Source organism: Notamacropus eugenii, chromosome 2 (assembly GCF_028372415.1).
Source record: "Notamacropus eugenii isolate mMacEug1 chromosome 2, mMacEug1.pri_v2, whole genome shotgun sequence".
NCBI lineage: Eukaryota > Metazoa > Chordata > Mammalia > Diprotodontia > Macropodidae > Notamacropus > Notamacropus eugenii.
In genome coordinates this window covers 349,783,324-349,801,617 of record NC_092873.1, presented here as the reverse complement: position 1 = coordinate 349,801,617, position 18,294 = coordinate 349,783,324, and the positions used below count along the sequence as shown (strand labels likewise).

Below are 18,294 nucleotides of genomic sequence, written 5' to 3'. Positions count from 1 at the left end.
CTGAAGCTGTAGGACTTCACAGGGTGGGCTCTGTGGGCTGTATTAGAAATAAGGTAATCAATGACAAGAGAGCAAATATGAGGCAGGGAGATGGAGAAGAGGATAGAGACATTATGAGGCCTCCAGGGAGTTCTGGACAGCAATGGGAAGGACCTGTGTCACTTGCTGAGGATCTAGGATGTAGGAACAATGGATCATTGTTAGGAAACAGTGACTGGACAAGACCTGCCAATGAAGGAGAATCACAGAGACACAGAGGAGACAGATTGCACAGTTCCTTGAATAAAGGCTGTCTACCGGACGAGGGTAAATCTCAATTCTATTTTCACCTGGGTAAGACTTTTCTGTTTCTTTTACAGCACCTGTAAGGGGAGGGGATGGCTAAGGGAGTCCTTCACCCATTTAATGAATTCTCTTATCAACCTGATGAGATTGCAGGGTGTGGACCTTTGTTTGAAATTATATTTGTTTTTAATTCAGTAGTAGGGTTGATCAGGGAACCTCTGATAATTTGAATTTCTCCCCTGCACACTTAATGAAATTGTAGGAGATAACAGACATATCATATAGACAAGTAGTTATTAAAATTTTGTTTTTATTAAGGCACAAGACTTCCAGAAACAATTTTTTTTAATCTAGATTATTTTAATCGAAGCATTTTAGCTTAGAGAGGACCAAGGACCAGCAGGGTTAGCCCATGTCTTTGAAAATCTTTCTCCTCTTTAAAGTCTTAAAAGAAATGTAAAGAAGTTAATAAATCAAATTTTATTTCAAACATCAATCAAATTATTATTATTCTATAGGAATCCAACTGTGTGCTGAGGAGCTGAGAGAGAATTGACCCTAGCAGCCTAGAACTGAGCTGCTGGTGAGTAGAGAGTTGGAAACGGATGTGAGAGATGATATGTGGGGAGAACTGATAAGACTTGGCAACTGATAGGCTATTGGAGGTGGTGAGGGAAAGTAAAGAGTCAAGGATGTCTCCAGGGTGACTGGAAGGATTGTGATATTGTGATATTCTCAAAATAAATAGAAAAGTTTGGGAGAAGGAAGGGTGGATGTTGGGGGAAACATGATGAGTTCGATTTGGGACATGCTGATGTACATTTAAGTTTATATATCCATCAAGCAGTTGGGTGATACAGGACTGGAGATGAGGAGAAAGGCCAGGGATGAATATATAGATTTGGGATTCATCTGTGTAGTGATTATAACTGAATCCAGAACAGCCAGGGAGATCACCAAAAAAGAAAGTGGAGAGAAAGAAGAGAAGAAGGCCTAGGAACCATTGGGAACCATGCGTGGCTGGGGGCAGAAAATGGATGATCTTCCTGCTCTAGATCTTTGATCCTGTGACATAGGAGAGAACAATGTTTTAAATAGGGCAGCAAGCTGGCACAGTGGATAGAGTATCAGGCCTGCAGTCCGAAAGACTCTTCTTCCTGAGTTCAAAGGTGGCCACAGACACTTACTAGCTGTGTGACTCTGGGCAAGTCACTTCACTCTGTTTGCCTCAGTTTCCTCATCTGTAAAATGAGCTGGAGAAGGAAATAGCAAATCATTCCAGTGTCTTTGCCAAGAAAATCCAAAACAGGTTGTGAAAAGTTGGATGTGACTGAGACGATAGAACAACATCAAACTACCTACTTCTTTGGGCTATTATGAGAATCAAATTCTATAATATAATAATAATTAATGATAATGATAATAATAATAAGGTAGTGTCACATAGGGGAAAGAGAATTGGTCTCAAAGTTAGAAAAGCCTGAGTTCAAGTCCTGCCTTTGACACATAATGACTGTGTGTCCCTGGGTAAGTCTCTTAACCCCTTCGTGCTCTAGGAAATTCTCTAAGGCTAAGTTGTGGAGAAGGTGCCAGTGTGTCAGTCCATAGATGGAGTTTTCTTATCAATGAAACCATAAGTGTAGTCCAGGGATTGGGAAGCTGTGGCCTCAAGGCCATATGTGGCCCTCTAAGTCCTCAAGTGTAGCTATTTGACTGAATCCAAACTTCACAGAACAAATTCCCCCTAACAAAAGTATTTGTTCTATAAAACTTGGACTCAGTCAAAAGGCCTCACCCAAGGACCTAGAAGGCCACATATGGTCAGGAAACTGCAAGTTCCCCACCCCTGATCTAGTCCATAGCTAATAGACAAATAACTAATAAAATAATATTAAATAATGATAATGATTATAATAATAACATATGGCCCTCTATAGACCCTGGACTATTGGGCTTTTCCACGTGCCCTACAACTAAGCTCTCCTATATATGTTGCTTCCAGTATTGGAATGTGGTAGTCCTTGACAGTCAAGACTATCTCATTTTTCTGTTTATATCTACAGCATTGATTTATATATGGTTAAGTCCTTAGTGAATGGCTTTTCATTCATTCATTGATTCATTCATTCATATGTAAGTGTAAAATGCTGAAGTATATAGGAGGTCATCATTATCACAATCATCATTTCTATTATTTAAGTTCAAATCTTTAATCTTGGCCTTTCCTTATTCTCTATAATCATAAGGGGTATAGAGTTATTCTAGCCTGTTCTGGCAGTTTTAGGACTAATGGGAGGCTTTTACAAATAAGCCAGGCCAGAAATTCATGTAGCAATAGGCCTTTATTATAGCATGTCATGCCCCACGCCTAAAATGAGATACTTGGGGGCAAGAGGTGACCTCAGGGGGTGGGGAAGCAGGGATACATTGAGTGAAGTCACTGGACTCTTGGACATAATGATGTTCAGAAAATAACAAGAGGAAGAAAAGAGAGATCAGTGGGAGGCCCCTAGTGGGGTGGCCTTTGGGTTACTGCTCCCAATTGATATGTGGAATGGCTGTGGTCCTATCATCTCCACAACAGGGTAACTTGCCAGGACAGATTAGGGTCTTACAGGGTTTTACAGGGAGAAGATACGCTTAGTCATGTCTGGGTAGTTTCTCACCTTTGATATTGCAGGGAGGGAGATGGTGGCCTGCAGAATTGAGTAGGGAAAGTTAAGTAAAACAGAGTTTATGTAGACACATCTTGCCTGCTTCTGGCCAATCAGCTGTGTTAGCCTGGTTCTTGGATGCTTTGGGGCTGTTGGAGGCTGACTGATTCAATCTGGTGCAGGATCAACACAAAATTAAATGCTTGTAGACTATCAAATAGTTACTTAAAAGAAGTTTACTTAGCCATAGCATGGAATGTATACTCAGCAAGGATATAGCCTTGATTCTCTTTCTGTGCATTTGGCATGGGGATGAACTAAGGTCAGAAAGGACTTCCTGACTCCTCATGCATTCGTTTTTGCGTGTAGGGCACTAGAAAGCTGCATCAATAGTTTGAGCTTTGGCCACCTGGGCTAATTAAGTCTCAAGGAAAGTTTCAACACCTTTTAAGGAAAAACTAGCCCTGTCTGTGTGGTAAAAGGCCTTGGGATATTGCTCCTAACACATACCACCCCCTTGTGGCATTTAAGCAAACAGGGTTAAGTGACTTGGCCAGAATCACATGGCTAGATTTGAATTCAGGTTTTCCTAACTTCAGGCCCAGCCCTCTAACCATTGTACCACCTAGCTGCCACCCCTCCTCCTGGACCCCCCCCACATAGAGAGAGAAAAAGAGAGAGAGAGAGAGAGAGAGAGAGAGAGAGAGAGAGAGAGAGAGAGAGAGAGAGAGAGAGAGAGAGAGAGAGAGTATGTGGTGTAGATAAATATTAAATTCAACAGGAAAACAGGCAGGGATAGGGAAAAAAGGGAAAGTAATGTGTAAAATGGATTGTAAAGTCAAGGAATTTTATTGTGGTTGCTCAGTCATTTTCAGTTGTGTTCATTTTGTGACCCCATTTGAGGTTTTCTTGGCACAGATACAGAATAGCTTGTCATTTCCTTCTCCAGCTCATTTCACAGATGAGGAAACTGAGGGAAACACAGTTAAGTGACTTGTTCAGGGTCACACAGCTAACAAGTGTTTGAGACTGAATTTGAACTCAGGAAGAGAAGTCTCCCTGACTTTAGGCCTGGCACTCTACTTACTGGAAGGAATAGTTAGAAGTAAAAAAAAAAAAAAAGATCCAAAATTTCAGAGGTTTGATCATAAAAGGGAAATTAAAAAGAGAGAAGTATAAGAACCTGAGATTGGGGTTTGAGTTTGGTGAAGAGTAGAGGAAGAAATATCTCTAATAAACACCTCATTTCTAAAATATATAGAGAAGTGAGTCAAATTTGTAGAAATACATCTTATTCTCCAACTGATAAATGGTCAAAGGATATAAACAGGCAGTTTTCAGAGGAAGAAACCAAAGCTATCTATAGTCATATGAAAAAATGCTCCAAATCACTATCGAATAGAGAAATGCAAATCAAAATGACTCTGAGATACCGCATCACACCTATCAGATTGGATAACATGACAAAACAGGAAAATGATAAATGTTGGAGAAGATGCAGGAAAATTGGAACACTAATGCATTGTTGGTGGAGCTGTGAGCTGATCCTACCATTCTGGAGAGCAATTTGGTGCTATTCCCAAAGGGCTATAAAATTGTGCATACCCTTTGACCCAGCAATACCACTTCTAGGTCTATACCCCAAAAAGATCATAAAAATGGGAAAAGGACCCACATGTACAAAAACATTTATAGCAGCTCTCTTTGTGGTGGCCAAGAATTGGAAATTGTGGGGATATTCATCAATTGGGGAATGGCTGAACAAATTATGGCATATGAATGTAGTGGAATTCTACTGTACTATGAGAAATGAGTAACAGGCAGACTTTGGAAAAACCTGGAAAGACTTATGTGAACTGATGCTGAGTGAAGTGAGCAGAACCAGGAGAACATAGTACATAGTAACAGCCACATTGTGTGATGACTGACTTTGATAGACTTAGATCTTCTCAGCAATGCAAGGACCTAAGACAGCTCCAAAAGACTCATGATGGAAAATGCCATCCACATCCAGAGAAAGAACGTTGGAGTCTGAATGCAGATGGAAACATACTATTTGCTCTCCTTTTCTTTTGTTGTTTTGTTTCTTCTTTCTTGTAGTTCCTCCCATTAGTTCTAACTCTTCTTTACATCATGACTAATGTGAAAATATGTTTAATATGAATGTATTAATAGAGCCTATATCAGATTGCACTCTGTCTAGTAGAGTGGGTAAGAGAGAGAGGGGGGACATTTAAAACTCAAAATCTTATGGAAGTGAATGTTAAAAACTAAAACTAAATTAATTAATTATATATTTTTTAAAAAGAGTAGAGAAAGAGAGAAGTAGGAATAAAATATTTTAATTATAGATTACTTATTCTGGTCAGATTCCTTCTCTTTCTCCTCACCTTATGTTGTTTGCAAGAAACATACATAAAACATAAAGACCCACATAGAATTAAAATGAAGAGCCAGGGTGGAATTTATTATGCTTGAGATGATTTTTTAAAAATTAAGATAGTAATCATGATCAGAAACAAACCAACAGTACAAACAAAGATAGTTAAAAGGATAAGCAGGGAAACTACATTTTGATTAAAGATACCATAGATAATGAAATAATGTCAATATTTTGTGTCTATAGCTGTCCACATATATCAAATGGCATATCATCTAAATATTTAAAGGAAAAAAAATCATTGAATAGACAGAAGGTGACAGCAAAATTGTAATATTGGAGGACCAGAATATGTTCCTCCCAGATCTAGATAAATTTAATAAGAAGATAAATGAAAAAGAAGTTAAGGACATTGATACAATTTTGTAAAAGTTACAAATGACAATCTGGTAATTACTAAAAGTATATAGAAAGGAATATACATATTCTTGGCTGGAATAACACATTTATGAAAATTGACCTTGTGTCAATACAAAAAACCTTATAAACAAATGCAGAAAAGCAGAACTATTAAATTCATCCTTTATCAAGCACAATGCAGTAAAAATAACAAGAGAACAACTTATATAATAACAACAGCATTGTAAAGACAAATAATTGTGAAAAACATAAGCACTCTGATCAATGCAGTGATCAACCATGATTCCAAAGTATACATGATGAAACATGCTATCTACCTCCTGATAAAAAGGTGATGGATGCAGGTGATGGATTAAGACTTATACTTTTTGGATGTGACTAATATCAAAATTAACTTTGATTAGGCATATTTTTACAAGGGTTTCATTTTTCTTTAATTGTGAAGGTGGGAGGGAGAGAAAATAAATTTTGCTAATTGCAAAAAATTAATTTAATTTTAGAAAGAAAACAATATCAATGAATTATTAAACATAGAAGAGAGCAGAAGGAAGTTCAGAGGGGGACATAGACAAGCAAGGCAGTATTGTAAGTACCTTACTAAATTTGAAATATTGAAAACAGTTGTAAAAAATCCTTAAAATTAAATTAGTCTAATTAAGAGAGGTATTCCTTTGTTTAACATTGACCACAGTAAAAGGAGGATCTAACAAATGTTAGAGGGAGTAGTTGATTTTGAAAAGAGATTTTCTCCAAGAGTGTGTGGTATTAACATTACTACTCTTTTTGGTAAACCCCTAAACTTAAACTACGTGTAGATATACCTATGTAGTCTTCACCCAAGTTCAGGTCTGGATGTGATGTAGCTGATGAGCAGAGAAGTCAATCCCTTCCTTAGCTAGACTGGTTTCTTGCTGGACTAGGTCACTTAGGTTGCTCCTAGGGCTGGCTCCTCACCAAATTCAGCTGCTGTGGGTAGCAGCAGATTCTATTACCTGGACTTGCTGGACTTCTGATGGTTCTTCCAACTTTCAAAGCTTACAAGGTCATGCTCTTATCTGTTTTCTCTCCAAATGCTCATTAACCTAAGATATGGTGAATGAGTATAACCTTTTTTGTGTTGTGATCCCCTTTCACAGTCTAGTAAAGCCAATGGATGTATTTTTAGAATAATGTTTTTAAGTGCATAAAATAAAATACACATGATTATAAAGGAAAACAATTTAATAAAATCATTATCAAAGTAGTTTAAAAATTAAATTCATAAAACTCTTAGTTCCCTGTGGACCCCACCTGTTCTAGTATCAGGAAAAAATAAACATAAGAGACAAAGTAAACAGAGATACCATGCATTTCATGACCCCCAACCTGGGATGTCACCACAATTCTTGCTTTGTTTGTTGCTATGAGAAGAATGGGAGAGACTGTCTGTTTGTATCCTTTGTAGATACTCTCAGTTTTGGCTCAACAGCCAAATTAAACCCTTTTTGTCACCATGTGGTAAGATTACAGGAAACAGTCAGAGATGTCCTCATCAGGCTCACTAAGTCTTCACATGAGTTAGTATTAGGCAAGAAAATATTACACATGCCCTAAGGAAAGATTCCTCATTGACAGATCTCTCCTCTGCATGTATAACTTTTACTTTGCTAGGTAATTTCATTTTGTGCTTCCTGATTCCTATAAATTGCAAGTTGGAAGTTGCTTGGGACAGAAGGTATCCTAATTTAGAGATGGAACTCTGCCCATCTGGATCTCCTCTAAACAGAAATGCTTTCATATCAGTTAACAGTCTGACAGATTTTTGCTAAGAGAGAGTATTAATTGTTTTCTTCCACAATATTTACCAAGCAATTTAAAATATCCAAATGAACAGAATAGGAAATGATGTCCTGAACCTAAACTCAGAAAGAGAGAGAGAGAGAGAGAGAAATGAATCATCAAAAGGAAAAACATTCTAAGTTGATTTATTTATGGATGAATTCTAGCAAATCCTTAAAGAGCAATTAATCCTTACATTACATAAATTGTTTTAAAAATTAAAGATAGAAGGCACTCCACTGCATTTCTTTTATGAGATAAATATGGTCCTGATTTCCAAACAATGGAAGGATAAAGCAGATAATGAGGCCATTTCATTAATTAATTTTGATGTACAAATTTTATGTGAAATTTTAGGATAGAGAAGACAGCAATATATCAGAAATATTCATTATAACCAAGTTAAATTTCTATCAGAGATGCAATCAAGTTTCAATATTAAGAAAACAATTGACATAATTAGTCATATAAATAATAAATTTTAGACAACCTATGATTAAAATGCCTTGGACAAAATACAATCCTTATCTATGATAAATATCCTAAAAAAATAAGCATGGAAGGATCCTTTAATTGTCCCAGTAAGTTTTTTGTTCAGTTATATTCAACTTTTTGTGACTCTCTTGGGGTTTTCTTGGCAAAGGTACTTTAGTGTTTTGCCATTTCCTTGTCCAACTCATTTTACAGATGAAGAAATTGAGGCAAACAGGGCTAAGTGACTTGCCCAGCTTTAGAAAACTAATAGGTGCCTGAGTCCCAATTTGAACTCAGGAAAATGAGTCATTCTGACTTCAGGCATACTCTGTCCACTCTGCCACCTACCTGCCCCCCAGTAAGTTTAGCCATAGGTCAATTCTACACTATTATTTGACACAGTGTTGGAAATGTTAGGTGTATCAATAGTAGAAGACAAAAAATTAGAAAGTATTAGCAAAGAGAAAGCAAAATTATCTTGTTCTACATATAAGAAGTTGGCTTACTTAGGGATCCCTTGGTTTAGTGAGGAATCCTCATCAAGGAGATTAAGAGTTTTAATAAAGTAGCAGGATATAAAATAAGTCCATAAAAATCATGAGTATTTCTGCATATTACTAACAAAATCCAGGAAGAATTGATAGGAAGAGCAATCATTTTAAATGAAAGTACAGATTGCATGAAGTGTCTGGAAATTTACCTATCAAGACAAACTCAGGATTTAGGGAAATACAACCTCAAAACACTCTTTACAAAAAACAAGGAAGACATGAAAAATTGGAAAGATATTCAGTGTCCAAGTGTGAAATATGCAGAATGAAGTAAACAGAACTAGGAAAATAGTAAGTATAATGAACATAACTGTATATGGAAAAAATGATAGGACTCAAACCGAGTCTTATACAATTATATTGATTGACTGACCTTGGCTCCAGAAGAGAGGTGAAAATATATTCCTCCTCCTTTAGGATTCTTAACCAAGAAAGAAATGGGGATAATCACAAAAAAACAAAATAAATTATATTGAATATGTTGCGTTAGAAATTCTGAGAGACAAAATTTCTAGCATGATCAATTTATTAGTTAGATTAGCGGTAACCAATAAATTGGGTCAATGGTCTCTCTTGATGACCAAAAATCTGGTGTGAGGGCTGACAGGGCCTTTTATAAGCAAGATGACAGAGCAAAATCTCAAGCAACATAGGCGTATATAGCTGGCTATTAATGTCGTAGTCAGAATTAAGATTACATCATTTTGACATCCCCCTTTCTGAAACCTCTTTAACCACAGCCAAGGCATTTAATTCTAGTCACAAGACAATGGAGCAATTAGGTGTCACAATAGATAGAGTGACAGGCCTGGAGTCAGAAAGACTTGAGTTCAAATATGACCTCATACACTTATTAGTTGTGTGATCCTGGATAAGTCACTTATCCCTGTTTGCCTCAGTTTCCTTCTCATAAAATGAACTGGAGAAGGAAACGGCAAACCACTCCAGTATCTGTCCCAAGAAAACCCTCAAACGGGGTCACAAAGAATCAGACAGGACTGAACAACAAATACAAGACAAAGTTTCTCAGGGGATGGGAGTAGTTGCTACAACAGTTTAAATTAATAACATTTGACTTCTTAGGCTAACTGAATTTCTCTAGAAAGTGGGTAATAGATGGGATTATAAAGGTGGAGTTCAGTACAAAACAAAAACTTAAACTTTAGGCAAGTTTCTTTGGAATATGGGTGGTAGGTGAAGTTTGCAAGGGGAACCATGAAAAAGAATATTAAATCAATAGAAATAAAATTAATTTTCAATTTTACAATTATGTGAAATTTCAAGTTTTTTCTAATGAATAAAAAGCAGCTAGTTTATAAGAAGGAAAATTGTTGATTGAGAAAAACTTTCATATAAAAAATTTCTGATAAACATCTGCTATCCAGGATATAGTGAGAGCTAACATGATACATGAAACTAAAAACCATTTCCCAATGAATAATTAATCACAGTATATTAAAAAAAGACAGTTCTCAACAGTTCCTTTTATTACCAATCCTACAAAAGATTGTTCCAGAACACTAATGATAAAATAAGTTAAGATCAAAGCAATTCTGAGGTTCTGCCTCATTCCCAGAAAATTGAGAAAATATGGAAATAGTCAATGTTGGAAGAGCTACAGAAAGATAGGTACACTAATACATTTTAAGTGAAGCTATGGTTTGGCTCAACCATTTTGGAAAGCAATTTGGAATTATGCTATAAAAATGACTAAAATGTCGATACCTGTTGACCTACTTCTAGGTCATAGAATTTCTACTTCTAGGCATATAATGTGATCCCAAGTAGGTCAGAAATGGAATGAGGAGTCCCAAATATAGCATAATATTTATAGCAGTACTTTTTGTGTACTGAGGTAGAACCAAAGGAGATGGTTAAGATGGAAACGGTTAAGCAAATTGTGGTATATAAATATATGGGAATATTACTATGAAACAATATAAGGAAAAAAAGAATATAAGAAATTCAGAGAAGTGTTGGAATACTTATATAAAATGATTCAGAATGAAATAAGTAGAATTAGTTATTAGTCCCACAATGTAAATTAGAATAAAAATCCCACCAAATTCTTACAGTGTGGACAAGCTTGACCTCAGGAACAGTGGAGAAAATATACTTCCCTCCCTTTTTTGCAGAGGTGGGGAACTATGGGTTTGGAGTATTGAATATCATGTCAGATATTATTGATATATTTTGGTTATTCATATTCATATTATCCTCTGGTTTTCTGATCATCTTATGTGTACATGCCATATAATTATAAGCTTCTTAAGGATATGGACTGTATCTCATGTTTCTTTTGATTCCCATCAAGATATTAGGAAACCCCCAGTTTGCCAGAGCTAAGGCCCAGCAAGAAAGCTGTGCTCTGAGCGTGGCATAACAACAATTCTTTGAGTTCCCTCTCTGGATGATCTCACTCTCTGGCAAAATCATACAATTGTTGTATTGCTCTGACCAGCACCAGGTGTTCTCTGTACCTGGACAAGTACCTGCTGTATCCATGTTCCAGTCATGAAGCCCTACTACAAATCAAACTTGTCTCATCGTTGCTGTTATGTCTCACTGTCAGAGCTACAGTTCACTGCAGAGTCATTGGTGTGTGTATTGAGATCTCCCCACACTGCCTCAGTTCCCCCCACTGGCGTGGGGAAGGGCCCTGGCACATGTGTTTCTGCTTACAAAGCCATTTCCCTCACTTTGAAATTAAACTTCTCTTTGATCCTGACTCTGTTGTCTCTAGCCTGCTCTGTTCTGCTCTGGCCATCCATAGATTAGAGGTCAGTTCGGTCCAGTTGATACCCTACAGGGCTAAGAATGACCAATGGTGTGGGCACTCAGTAAATGCTTCTTGGACTGGCATAAGTAGGGCTGGAAAGAAGGTGAGGAAAAAGCTTGGGAAGACAGGAGAGAGACTACTGATTCTAAGACTGGAGAGGGTGAGATAGAGATAATGAAAAGGCTTGTTCAACTAGGGTAGAAAGAGCAAACCAAGGAAGTCTCAAGAGACAAAGTTGTTCTGTGTCAGGATTCCTGAGGAAGATACTTGTGGACAAGGAAGTCCCAGATAGCAAGAATCTGGAAGCTAAAATATGATTAGTGTCAGCATGCAATATTACCCCATGATGTAGCAGATCTAGGTTTCAATCCAAGCTCCAGAGACTGTTGTGGCAAATCACTCATTTTAACCTGAGTGCTAGCTACAAAATGGTATAATAATATTTCCCATAGGGGGTGTTATGAGGATCAAATGAGGTAATGTATGTAACTTTCTTCTTAATTCAAACTCTGGTTATGATGTAGAAATGGGATTGAGGGGGATGAGTTGGTCCTAGAAGCCTTGAGGGTCAAACTAACAATACAGTGTTTTTCCTAAGACTATACCAGGATCAGGCCCACAGATTTTGTATGAGCTTTGCAGTGGTGGATGAGTCATTTAACATGAATTCTAACTGGGTAGGTATTCTTTTGGCATTCTCAGTAAGGGGAATTTCATGAAGTAGACATAGTGAGCAAAAATCCATGGCAGTGACATTGTCTAGCTCTGAGTGAAGGTAAATGTAGCTCAGACTTATAACTTTCATTTGAACTGATACATCCTTTCCCCTCCATGTTGGGGAAGTGGGGAAACTCAAACGGGGTGGATATCACTTTGCTATTATTCTGTTTCATTAAATGACTTTTTGCTCTTAATTTATCACTTCAACTTTGTGAGTTGACATCTGGCCTCAGACACTTACTGGATGTGTGACCCTGGGCAAGTTACTTAACCTTGTTTGCCTCAGTTTCCTCATTTATAAAATGAACTGGAGAAGAAAATGGAAAACCACTCCAGTTTCTCTGCCAAGAAAACCCCAAATGGGGTCACTGGGAATCAGAAAAGACTGAAAAAATGACTTAACAACAACTAAGTAACACCTAACTTAATATGGCAGTGTAGTAGGGGGTAGAAACTTATAACTGTGGCTTTGAAAAAATGATAACCCAAAACAGGATATTGCATATGAGAAAGGGATCTGTACTGATGCCATATGGCTCACATGTGATGAGGGTCAATAGCCCAAGAGACTTCCTTTTTTTTAAAAATTAATTTATTTGTTTTCAGTTTTCTACAATCACTTCCCTAAATCTTAGATTTTTTTCCCCTCCCTTTCCCCTCCCTCCCCATTTCCTCCCTCTCCCTCTGAGACATGCAATCTTATATGGGTTCTTCACATATATTCTTACTAAACACATTTTCACCTTAGTCATGTTGCATAGAAGAATTAAAATGAATAGGAGAAACCATGAGAAAAGCCAAAACAAAACAAAACATAACACAAGAGAAAATAGTCTGCTTCATTCTGTGATCAAATTCCATAGTTCTTTCTCTGGATTTGGAATGCATTTTGCTTCAAGAGTCCATTGGAAATTTAAGTCCTTGCATTGCAATGAAGTACTAAATCTACCAGAAAAATTCCTTGCACACTGTGGTTGTTGCTCTGTACAAAGTTCTCCTGGTTCTGCTCATATAAGTCTATTCCTACCCCTTGCAACCTAGGCTAGTTATTCATGAATAGATATCAGAAATGTTCTTTGTATTTGATTGGTTTAGAGGATTAAGGTTTGATCCATTGATTTAGCTTACTGGTCATGTAGGTACAAAACACCTAGTACACAAGGAGTTGGGACTCTTCCCTGAGGCCTTAGACCATCAACACCAACAATACTGAGAAGCTATGCTCAGTTGAATCAATGATTTGTCTTGGATTAACATTCCTTCCCTGCTCTGAATGTCTTCCCCCTGTAATGACTACATAAACCTCCTTTTGTGAGTTATTAGATTATGAGTTTCTCATTTTGTTCCGGTTTTAGACCTAAACCACCAGGGGATTTGCTCAGGCCCTAACCCATTACATCATGCTATTCTAATGAATGGAGAAGTAGATATATATATTTCCCAGGTCTAGGGGTTGTGGGGGGAGGGAGGAAGGAAGAGATGATAAATTTGGGGTGTCTCAGGAGTTGTGTTCAGAAGAGTTCTTTAGAATAGCCCACATGAAGATCTCTATGACTCTTGAGTTTTTTTTTAAATTTTTTAAAATTTTATTTATTTTCAGTATTCTACAATCACTACCATATAACTTAGATTTTTTTCTCCTCCTTCTCCCTCCTTCCCCCTTACTTCCCCCCCCCCCTCTGAGATGGCATACAATTTTGTATAGGTTCTACACATACATTTCTATTAAATACATTTTCACCTTAGTCATGTTGCAAAGAAGAATTAAAATGAATGGGAGAAATCATAAAACAAACCAAAACATAATACAAAAGAAAATGATCTGCTGCATTCTGCGTTTGAATTACATAGTTCTTTCTCTGAATGTGGAAGGCATTTTGCCTTAAAAGACCATTGGGAATTTTTTTAAGTCCTTACATTGCAATGAAGTTCTAAGTTTACCAGAAAAAATCCTCACACTGTGGTTGTTGCTGTACACAAAGTTCTCCTGGTTTTGCTCTTTTTGCTCAGTATCAGATCAAATAAGTCTTTCCAGGCCTCTCTGAAGTCTTCCTATTCATCATTTCTTATAGCACAATAGTATTCCAATACATTCACATACCACAGTTTATTCAGCCATTCCCCAATTGATGGGCATCCCCTTGATTTCCAGTTTTTGGCCAGCACAAAGAGTGCTGCTATAAATATTTTTGTACATGTGGGACCCTTTCCCATTTTTATGATGTCTTGGGGATACAGTCCTAGAAGTGGTATTGCTGGGTCAAAGGATATGCACGTTTTTGTAGCCCTTTGGGCACAGTTCCAAATTGCTCTCCAGAATAGTTGGATCAGCTCACAGCTCCACCAACAATGAATTAGTGTTCCAACTCTCCCATATCTTCTCCAGCATTTATCATCTTCCTGTTTTCTCATGTTAGCCAATCTGATAGATGTGATGTGGTATCTCAGAGTTGTTTTGATTTGTATCTCTTTAATAAATAGTGATTTAGAGCATGTTTATATGACTACAGATATCTTTAATTTCTTCCTTTGAAAACTGCCTGTTCATATCCTTTGACCATTTATCAAAGGGAGAATGAATTGTATTCTTGTACATTTGACTCAGTTCTCTATATATTTTAGAAATGAGGCCTTTATCACAGACAATAGTTGCAAAAATTCTTTCCCTGTTTTCTGCTCCCCTCCTATGCTTGGTTGCATTAGGTTTGGTTGTGCAAAAACTTCTCAGTTTAATGTAATCAAAATTATCCATTTTGCACTTTATAATGCTTTCTATCTCTTGTTTAGTCAAAAATTCCTCTCTTCTCCATAAATCTGCTAAATACACTATTCCTTGCTCCACTAATTTGTTTATAGTATCAATCTTTATACCTAGTTCATGTACCCATTTGAACTTTATTCTTGTGTAAGGTGTCAGGCATTGGTCTACGCCTAGTTTCTGTCACACTGTTATCCAGTTTTCCCAGCAATTTTTGTCACAATTTTCTTTTTTTTTTTTGTTATTGTTTCTTACTTTTTTCTTTTTCTTTTTTCTTTATTTTCTTTTATTTTTTAAAAATTTATTTATTTAACTTTTAACATTCATTTTCACCAGATTTTGAGTTCCAAATTTTCTCCCCATTTGTCCCCTCCCTCCACCCCAAAACACCGAGCATTCTGATTGCCCCTATCACCAATCTGCCCTCTCTTCTATCATCCCTCCCTTCCCTTGTCCCCATCTTCTCTTTTGTCCTGTAGGGCCAGATAACTTTCTATGCCCCATTACCTGTATTTATTATTTCCTAGTAGCAAGAAGAGTACTTGACAGTTGTTCCTATAACTTTGAGTTCCAACTTCTCTTCATCCCTCCCTCCCCACCCATTCCCTTTGGGAAAGCAAGCAATTCAATATAGGCCATATCTGTGTAGTTTTGCAAATGACTTCCATAATAGCTGTGTTGTATAAGACTACCTATATTTCCCTCCATCCTATCCTGTCCCCCATTGCTTCTATTCTCTCTTTTGATCCTGTCCCTCCCCAAGAGTGTTGACTTCAGATTGCTCCCTCCTCCCATTGCCCTTCCTTCCATCATCCCCCCCATTCTGCTTATCCCCTTCTCCCCCACTTTCCTGTATTGTAAGATAGATTTTCATACCAAAATGAGTGTGCATTTTATTCTTTCCTTGAGTCAAATGTGATGAGAGTAAACTTTATGTTTTTCTCTCACCTCCCCTCTTTTTCCCTCCACTAAAAAGTCTTTTGCCTGCCTCTTTTATGAGAGATAATTTGCCCCATTCCATTTCTCCCTTTCTCCTCCCAATATATGTCTCTCTCTCTGCTTAATTTCATTTTTTAAAGATATGATCCCATCCTATTCCGTTCACTCTGTGCTCTCTGTCACTGTGTGTGCGTGCGTGCGTGCATGTGTGTCTGTGTGTGTATGTAATCCCACCAACTACCCAGATACTGAAAAGTTTCAAGAGTTACAAATATTGTGTTTCCATGTAGGAATGTAAACAGTTCAACTTTAGTAAGTCCCTTATGACTTCTCTTTGCTGTTTACCTTTTCATGCTTCTCTTCATTCTTGTGTTTGAAAGTCAAATTTTCTTTTCAGCTCTGGTCTTTTCATCAAGAATACTTGAAAGTCCTTGTTTTCATTGAAAGACCATTTTTTCCCCTGAAGTATTATACTCAGTTTTGCTGGGTAGGTGATTCTTGGTTTTAGTCCTAGTTCCTTTGACTTCTGGAATATCATATTCCACACCCTTCTATCCCTTAATGTAGAAGCTGCTAGATCTTGTGTTATCCTGATTGTATTTCCACAATATTTGAATTGTTTCTTTCTAGCTGCTTGCAATATTTTCTCCTTGACCAGGGAACTCTGGAATTTGGCCACCATGTTCCTAGGAGTTTCTCTTTTTGGATGTCTTTCAGGTGGTGATCGGTGGATTCCTTGAATACTTATTTTGCCCTCTGGTTCTAGAATCTCAGGGCAGTTTTCCTTGATAATTTCATGAAAGATGATGTCTAGGCTTTTTTTTTTTTATTTAACTTTTAACATTTATTTTCACAAAATTTTGGGTTACAAATTTTCTCCCCTTTTATCCCCTCCCCCCCATACCCAAGCATTCTAGTTGCCCCTGTGACCAATCTGCTCTCTCCTCTATCCTCCCTCCCTGCCCTTGTCTCCGTCTTCTCTTTTGTCCTGTAGGGCCAAATAGCTTTCTTAACCCCTTAACCTGTATTTCTTATTTCCCAGTGGTAAGAACATTACATTTGATCCTAACACTTTGAGTTCCAACTTCTTTAGCTCCCTCCCTCTCCACCCCTTCCCCTTGGAAGACAAGCAATTCAATATAGGCCAAATCTGTGTAGTTTTGCAAATGATTTCCATACTAGTTGTGTTGTATGGGACTAACTATATATTTCCCTCCATCCTATCCTGTCCCCCATTACTTCTATTCTCTTAAGATCCTTTCCCTCCCCATGAGTGTCGGCCTCGGATTGCATTCTCCTCCCCATGCCCTCCCCTCCATCCTCCCCCCCACCCTGCTTGTGCCCCTGTCCCCCACTCTCCTGTATTATGAGATAGGTTTTCCTATCAAAATGAGTGTGCATTTTATTCTTTCCTCTAGGCTCTTTTTTTGATCATGGCTTTCAGGTAGTCCCATAATTTTTAAATTGTCTCTCCTGGATCTATTTTCCAGGTCAGTTGTTTTTCCAATGAGATATTTCACATTATGTTCCATTTTTTCATTCTTTTGGTTTTGTTTTGTGATTTCTTGGTTTCTCATAAAGTCATTGGCCTCCATCTGTTCCATTCTAATTTTGAAAGAACCATTTTCTTCAGTGAGCTTTTGAACCTCCTTTTCCATTTGGCTAATTCTGCTTTTTAAAGCATTCTTCTCCTCATTGACTTTTTGAACCTCTTTTGCCAATTGAGTTAGCCTATTTTTCAAGGTGTTATTTTCTTCAGCATTTTTTTGGGTCTCTTTTAGCAAGGTGTTGACCTGCTTTTCATGCTTTTCTTGCATCTCTCTCATTTCTCTTCCCAGCTTTTCCTCCACCTCTCTAACTTGATTTTCAAAATCCTTTTTGAGCTCTTCCATGGCCTGAGCCCATGCAATATTTATTTTGGATGTGTGGGATACAGAAGCCTTGGCTTCTGTGTCTTTCCCTGATGGTAAGCATTGTTCTTCCTCATCAGAAAGGAAGGGAGGAGATATCTGTTCACCAAGAAAGTAACCTTCTATGGTCTTATTTTTTTTCCCTTTTCTGGGCATTTTCCCAGCCAGTGACTTGACTTCTGAGTGTCCTCTCCACATCCACCACGCCTCCAGATCTGCCCAGCCAGGGCTTGGGATCTGAGATTCAAATGCTGCTTCCCAGCCTCAGGGCTTTTGGCAGGAGTGGGGCTGCTATTCAGTGTGAGATTAAGTTCAGGTGCTCAGGTGGGAGTAGGGCAGCCACACGGGACTCAGTTCCCTCAGGGGGTTTATGCAGAGACCTTCAACAATGGATCTGAGCTCCTGCCTGCTTTGGGAGCCCCTATCTGCTGCCGCCTCAGCTGCTGCCACCTCCCGAGGGGGCCTGAGTTATGGGGGACACCCTGCCCGCCTCTCTACGAGCCAAAAAGACTCTCTAACTGACCTTTGCTGCCTGTGGGTGTTGGGACCTGCGTGGCTGCTGGAGATTCTGTCCCTGAAGCCTGCTGGGATCTGCTCCTCTTGGTG

General features: G+C 38.0%; 1 long non-coding RNA gene across 1 annotated transcript; it reads left to right on the top strand.

Annotated features, from left to right (window-relative positions):
* On the top strand, positions 1 to 11,303 carry LOC140523996 (uncharacterized). Its single transcript, XR_011973538.1, has 4 exons — positions 1 to 333; positions 804 to 868; positions 6,240 to 6,324; positions 11,044 to 11,303. It is a non-coding gene; the product is annotated as an uncharacterized lncRNA (long non-coding RNA).
* The last annotated feature ends 6,991 nt before the right edge of the window (positions 11,304 to 18,294 follow it).